We start from the raw sequence: 8,075 nt of genomic DNA on the forward strand, positions 1-8,075 counted from the left end.
ATTCAGGGTGTGCAAACTGAGATACAATAATGTCGGTGATAAGTTAGAGGCAAGCCACCACGTTACTTTATTATTATGTGCCTTCGAACATGGATATAAATAAAATTAAAATTACTTCTCGATATTGTCTACAGATGAAAATGAGATTGGAGCTCATGGCACATCAAATTTAATTAGGCGTGACATAAATATGTCTCAAATAATTCTGTTAAAAGAAAAATAAGATGAAGGAATTAAGCAACTAAATCTTAAGTTAATTTTTTTTTCTTGACAATGATATATATTATATACGATGTTTAACATGAAAGAGTGCATTACCGTTAATGTTTGAAGCAAACATATCCTCGTAATTATTTTATAGTCAGAAATATTTGGTAACTAAAGAAAATCAGCCAAAAATAGTCATAAAATAAGACAAGTTTTAGCTGTTTTTTATTGTCTACTTAGTATTAAATTTTCACATGAAATAATAGCATAATATTGTTTTATGATAAAATATTATAATTCAACCTTTACATTAAGATCAACGAATTCAAAAATAATACTTTACATTATTTATTTATTTATTTATTTATGATTATAGTTTATCATAAAATATATATATAAAAAAAGTATTATTTAATGATAACAAATACTTGATTTCATATCCCTAACCAATTCCCTTCTCCATACGAGGTGGGAAAAAAGAAGGTCTACTATCAACATTATTACACTGGCCACAACAAAAAAAAAAAAAAAGAAAGAAACATGATTACACCGGTGAAATTATAAAAAGATTGATCAAGAAAATTTAATAATAGACAAGCTAAGTTTTTTTTTTTTTCTTTTATTTAGAAAAGGACATGCTCTTCCTTTCGTCACTATCTTCTTTTTTTTTTTCTAAAAAAAAAAGGACTCCTTTTTTTTTTTCACTTTTCCTTTTCCGAAATGGTCTCCCATCAATTATGCTTGTCGTGCGTTAATTGGTGGGAGTAAGTTCAAACATTAAACGTGTTTTAATACATGTTTTGGCCTTTTGGGGGAAAATTTATCTTGTCGGCATCACTAATTGAAAACCATTAAGTATGTGGTATTTTGTCAATGCCTGCACATGTCATTATTATATTCACTTAGCTCTACTGAATTTAGTTGTTACGATGGAGAAAAAATGAAATAAAATCTTAATGCAGATGTAAATAATGATATTCAAATATAGTGATTGAAACCAAACCAATAGTCGTCTTAATAAAGATATTGTGTTATGAAAAAATATAGGAAACAATGAGTTTAATGAATAATACAATTATATATACGATAATTTTCTTTTTTTATTTGTAATTTTTGTAGAGGTGTATATGTTTTTATTTTATTGGACCAACTTTAAAATTTATTGTTTATATTGTTTACGAAAGTTATTGTCTATCTAATAAAACTGTTGTATTATTTGTTGGGTTATGCTAAGTAACCAATAATTTTTTTTAATAACATAAACAACCACTAATCAAATTAAAACATACTACACCTCTAAATTACCTACCTAAATCTTAATATTAGAATAATCATCCGCACACCTAGTGAAATGAACATCTAATATATCCATTATTCACATTATTTAATATTTTCATTGTTTACCTATAGTTTTCCTTATTTGTTTGAATAGTAAACCAAACCGGTTTATAATTAGTAACAAATTATTTTTCTAATATTTCTCTAACACGCCTTTAAGTAAGAGCCTGAGTTATATAATTTTTTTCGTAATTTTTTTTTATGTTAATCAAATTTTAAAATTTTCAGTCATAAAAATTTTGATATTAGGAATAAGTACTTTTTTCGTCTATAAGGTTTGGGGTCAAAATCGATTTCGTCCCTAGCTTTTTTTTTTATTAAAATCATCCTGAACGTTACAAAACGCTTTAAAATCATCCTTCCCCCAATTACGAAATTTTTTGGACACATTTGGTCCTGAGGTTGTTACTGGTAGTTGACGTATATAATCGTATAAAAAATTAAGATTTATTTTCGTCCCCACCCCCAAACGAGAAGCACAACGCGTCTGCTAGGGCTAGGGTTCTGGCGCAGCCATAGCGTCGGAGAGCTCGAGGTCGTCTCGGAGAAGGGGGTCTGCGCAGAAGAAGGGGATTCTTTGTGGGCATGGAGAGAGACCAGTGTTGCGAGTTTTCGGAACCAAGGAAAACCCAGGTCGCCGATTCTGGGGCTGCGTCTACTATGAGGTGATGTTTTGTTGTTCTAAGCTGATCCTATATGTTTCTTTCTGGGCACTGAGTATGGTGGGGTGATGTAGGTCAATGATGAATCTGAGATTTTCCGTTGGACAGATCCAGAAGCTGGGAGTGAAGATCTGCATGTTGCAAGGTTGAAGAGGAAAGTCGTAGACCTGAAGGCAGACGTGAAGACATCTGAGTGGAAGTTAAAGGTTGCTGCAGTGTTGGGCATGGTTGGCTGGGTTGCTTGTGTATGTTGCTGGCTGCAGGTTTTGTTGAATCACAACCAGGGTGTACCATGTTTTGTGCCTTTGAAACTGGGTTGATGAAAGGTTGGTAGAAAATAGGGCAATTTTAGGTAGTTTGTAGCTAGCCATTGCAGAGGACTTTATGTAATTAAAAAATTACTGCTGTGACTGGATAGTAATTTGGTATTGAAACTGGTTATTGGAGTTGAGTATATGTGTATGTAAGTGATTGTCTGTGTCTGTAATCTCAGAAAAATTTGACAATGAAAATGAAAATTGTTGACATGAAATTTGACTCTGTGTTACCAATGCATTACCTGTATTATAGAGTAGTTGTAGTTTAATAGAATGAAAGCAGAAACAGATTAACCAGAACATAAGCATGTGACTTCATTCATTAACAAACCAAGAATAAAAGTCTTATAGCATTCATGAAACAAACTGACATTTAGACTTATATCAAAACAGCAGTAATTCTGTTCACTTTTACACAACAAAAGGCATAAATAGTCTGTAATAAGTTCCAATCAAAATGAAATTACACAACCCTAGCACTATCATCAAACCAAATCTACATGGACCAGCTAACAACTTAAATAGTTAGTAAACATTGTCAAAGCTATCCCCATTCCCTTGGAGGCAGTTTTGCCATGAGCCTCAACTTCCTTGGAGAAACATGCAGTGCAATGTTGTGAGAGAAGGAGACCTTGTGCATCATTGGTTGGCTTGAGCTGGATGCACCCTTGTCTTTAGTGACTGGTGGTGGTTGGGTAGAGCTTTTGATGGGCATCTTGTTGGGCCTTCGTTGGGGAGTAGCTGCTGCTGTTGTATTGGGCCTAGTTGCTGTTGTACTGGGCTTGGGGATGGGCTGGGAATAGGATGACTTGGACCTGGTTATGGGAGTTGAGCTCATGGCTGGTTGGGGCTGTAATGATGGATTTCCTTGACCTCTAGACCTCTTCCTCCCTCTGGTAGCAGTTTGCATAGCAGGTTTGGAAGTTGAGCTCTTCCTTCATCTAGTAGCTACCTTGACAGCAGTTTCTTTAGGGGGTTGGGCCTGCAATATACCAAGAAGGAGACATGTAAACACCAACATAGAGATTGAAATCAATGCAATAAACCCTAAACAAAACATTGACAGAACTTAATTTACAGGGAGGGGTGGATTGTTGCACCTTCCTCTCTTGTGACCTGCTGCACCACACCTTGAACACCTCTGAGTATGCCCCCTCTTAGACAAGTGTGTCTGGCATCTATCCTCTGATTCTTCAGGTCCTCTTTTCCTCTTCTTCACTGGTCTGTGACTAGGCCTCCGATAAGGTGGTGGCATGACATCATCGAAGTTTGTGTGCTCCCACAGATCTGGGCCATTGAGAGGGTGGATTGCGGATTCATAACATTTGACATAGGCATCTCTCTTGTAGCAGTCATCCACATACTGATCCAATTCAAGACCCTTGAAGTTTATACAGCTGATTGCATGTGTGCAAGAAATTTCACTTAGCTGCCACTTCCTACAGGAACACTCACGCAGAGATAAGTCAACAGCATACTTGCTCAATCCATTGACAACCTCATAAGTTTGTGCAGCAGACCAATAAGGCCTCCACTTACCGGCTGCCCTTCCTCTTCTCTCTATCTTCTTCCTAATTCTAGGTAAAATTGTTCCATTGAACTTTATAATTCTTTCTCTATTAACAGCCCATCTATTCATTAAGTATACCCTAATTTCTTCTAGCATAGTAATTATGGGCTTCTCCCTAGAATCGACTATAGCCCCATTGAAACTTTCACACATATTGTTTACAAGGGTATCACATTTGGAGTGGAAGCTAAACCTGGATCTGCTCCAGAATCTTGGAGGAATAGAGTTCAGATGCATGTGAGCCTCGACATTCAAAGATCGAATGACTGCCATTTCTCTCTCCCAGTCCTTCCAGTGTGTTGCTTTTGCGCATCTCCACATCAGCTGCTTCAATTGCAATCCAGGGAACTTCTTTCTGAAGTTGCTGTAGAGATGTCGCACGCAAAATCTGTGATCTACACCTGGGATCACCTCATCAAAAGCTGGCAGTAACCCCTAGCAAAACCAGGTAAGTATGCATAATGTTAACTTCATATTAACTTAAATGAGTATGCATGATATTAAGTTCATATTTACCTTCTGCTGATCAGACATGAAGGTTGCCCTGCCAATTGTTTCCAACCCAAAATCATGAATTAGCAGCCTCAGGAACCAAGTCCAGCTATCATTGGTCTCTGACTCCACGACGGCATAGGTGATAGGGAGTATTTGATCATTCGGGTCCCATCCTATAGCAGTCAGCATCTGCCCCCCTTGAGGGGTTTTTAGAAAGCAGCCATCCAACCCAATGAATTTTCTACATCGCAGAAAGATTTTTTTGCAAGCATCCAGGCATACATAAAATCTTTGAAATATGCAATAGTTGTTCAAAGATTGGCTTTGCTGCTCATGCTCAAAATCAGGTGACCTTTGTACCTTTAGAGTCACTGAGGATCCTGGATTTGAACGGAGCAACTCATAGCAGTAATCACCAATCCTCTTGTACTGCTTCCTATACTCTCCCTGTATGTCATCCAACACCGCTTGCCTAGACCTAGCTGCCATTGAGGTTGTAACTGTCAGGTTCCACTTCCGTTGTGCCTTGTTCACCAGTTCCTTGATCTTAACCCTCGGGTTATGTTCCACTTTCTTCTTAAAAGCCCTACTCAGCCACGAAGTATGCATTATTCCAACCCTATGAGACTGGCTACAAGTGTGCTTAAGGTTAATGGACCGTAGTTGCCAAGTTGCTTCATTTTTCATCTTAGCAGCATATAACCAAAAAGGACAGCCAGGCTGACATACTGCCCTCACTCTAACCAAATCAAGCTTCGCATACCTCAGTCCCCTTCTCGATTGTACTGCATACGACGTGACAGTGTCCTTAAATTCCTCTCTTGAAGCAAAAACTGTTCCCACCTCCCACTTGTAAGTATTCATGTCCTTACAATCCTTATAAATTGGATAACTCCTTGCCTCATTCTTATCTTCCCCTTCTCCTTCCTCATCACCTGAACCAACACCAACCTCATACTCCAAGTCCACTTTATCACTGTTGAAACATTCCTCATCACTAAAATCGCCATTCATAACCCCTTTTCCTTTATCAACCCTCTTGCTACTCTTGCCAGTGGTATCTTCCTCAAACCCACTCTCATCATCGTACTCCTCCTCACTATCTGTAAAATGGATGTCGTCTGCACTATCACCCTCAAGATCAGATGGAATAAACTCCTCATCATCGCTGTCATCATCGCTGTTTGACTCACCCCGATCATTTTCAGCGGCCACATCTGTATCTACCTGATCTTTTTCATTGCGTCCTTGCACATCATCATTTTTCATCTCTTGAACTTTTTCACCCTCATAAACCACTAACTCATTACTCGGATTCTGCTCTGTTTGGCCTCCAACATCAATAAACCCAGCGTCCGGAAATTCTTCTGCATCCTCAACTACATGCACCACAAACACCTCAACATGACCCCTTAAGCTCGCTATTTTGCACATCTTAAATGCATCTCTATCCGTAGCAAATAATTTTAGGGCCTTCTCTAACCATTGACTAGCTGGATCCTTATACCACAGAGCTGCAATGTTCTCCTTGGTGTATCCAAATTGCCCTAACTCTGCATATGCCTCAAATATAGACCAGCAATCACTATCATCTTCAATCATTGTCTTCTCTCCCCCTAAATACTGGAACGTCCCTTCTTCATAACCAAATCGCCCCCCATGGTAGACAGTCAGAGTAAAGCTTCCCATTTCCTAAAGACACAAAAAAAAAAACGACTCAAACCCTCCCCACCTAACTGGAAACAAAACCGTAAAGAATTCTGCATACATACCTCAACGCCGACGACAATGTCGGACCGAAAACCTTCCTCGTCGTAGCTACTAACCCCCAAATGCAGCTCAGATACGCCTCCAATAAATACACAACACACCTAGGGCATCAATGAACATGAACCATCTCCTTCGACTTTGTGTAACGAATAAGAAAGTAAATGAGTTTCGCGGGAATGAAAAACGAAGGGATATGGACCATCAGGGACAAATATGTCTAAAAAATTTCGTAATTGGAGGGAATGATGATTTTAAAGCATTTTGTAACGTTCAGGATGATTGTTATAAAAAAAAAAAAGGCTAGGGACGAAATCGATTTTGACCCCAGACCTTGGGGACGAAAAAAGTACTTATCCCTTGATATTATTATGTCATAATATTATTTTTTTTAAATTAAATTAATTAAAAAAATACATAAATAATTATATTTTTAATAAATAAAATTTAATTTATTAATTAGGTACTGATATTTTATTTAAAATTTTGTTGACAATAGTTAATTTTTACGCCCCCTCTCGCTCTTCAACATACACTAAAGTATATATTGTTAAAACCAAATATTTAATATTCCTAAGTAAGTAGTATATATATAATGATATTTTTTAATTTGACAAATCAAAAATTAATTCGTTATAAATTTTAATTTTATTTAAAAATTTATTATTAACTAATAAAATATTATATATACAAAATATAATTTAAAACTGATATATATTTAAACAGTCTAGTAAATCAATCACCCAACTAACTCAACTTGGTTATAGTATATATATAAATATAAATTAAATGATCAACTCTTCATCCTTTAGAAAATAAAGTCAATGTGACAATGTCCACAAAAGCAGCCGTTTTTTACCTTTTTCTTGGAATAATTATATTCTTTATTGTGATGTGTCTTAAAGGGGACACATATATGTTGGCGTCATAAGTACACCTTCAGAAACTTTAATAACTTTGATAGTGCTAAGTGCTATATGTCACATACAAATGCTAAAGCCATTATTCCCTACTTTCGAATAATTAGCTTTATAATTAACTTTTTTTAATTTGTGCACTTTAATTTGGATATATTAGTTGATAAGTTAACATTTGGAATCTCTTTAATTTAATTATGAAATTAAGATCAGATTAGGATACTAACTAAAGAAAATCTTGTATTATATTGTCATAATGTCATTCCAATCACGTTGTAAAAGTATGGTTGCGAGCCAAAAAAAAAAAACCTATTAATGAATCTATTATTAGCAGAAGCTAAGGATTTTTTTGTATAGTTAAAGATATAATTATCTAAATTTTTTAAGGAAATAATTTTATAGAATAATAATATTAGAATAAATTTTTATAATTAAAAAATTTAAAATTTGATTTTTATTATTTTTTAAATAAAAAAATTAATATAAAATAAATTAAAAAATAACATAAGATAAATAAAAAAATTATGCAAAAATCACAAAATCTAAAAAAAAGTACTTACATAAAAGAGTATATCATTAAAAATATAATCATTCATAAATTTTATTTATTAATTTAAATTTTTGAAAAAAAATTATGACAGTACCATCACATGTATTTTATATATATTTATGCATGCTTAGATTTATCCATTTAGCTACTATTTAAAAAAAAAAAAAATAGTTCTTGTAAGAGCAATTCAATGTTTATTTATTTGTTCCAATAAAACCACAAAAGGTTCGCACATTATGTTTTTACATAAAC

The sequence above is a fragment of the Arachis ipaensis genome, chromosome B3, assembly GCF_059453495.1.
Source record: "Arachis ipaensis isolate K30076 ecotype BB chromosome B3, ASM5945349v1, whole genome shotgun sequence".
Classification (NCBI taxonomy): domain Eukaryota; kingdom Viridiplantae; phylum Streptophyta; class Magnoliopsida; order Fabales; family Fabaceae; genus Arachis; species Arachis ipaensis.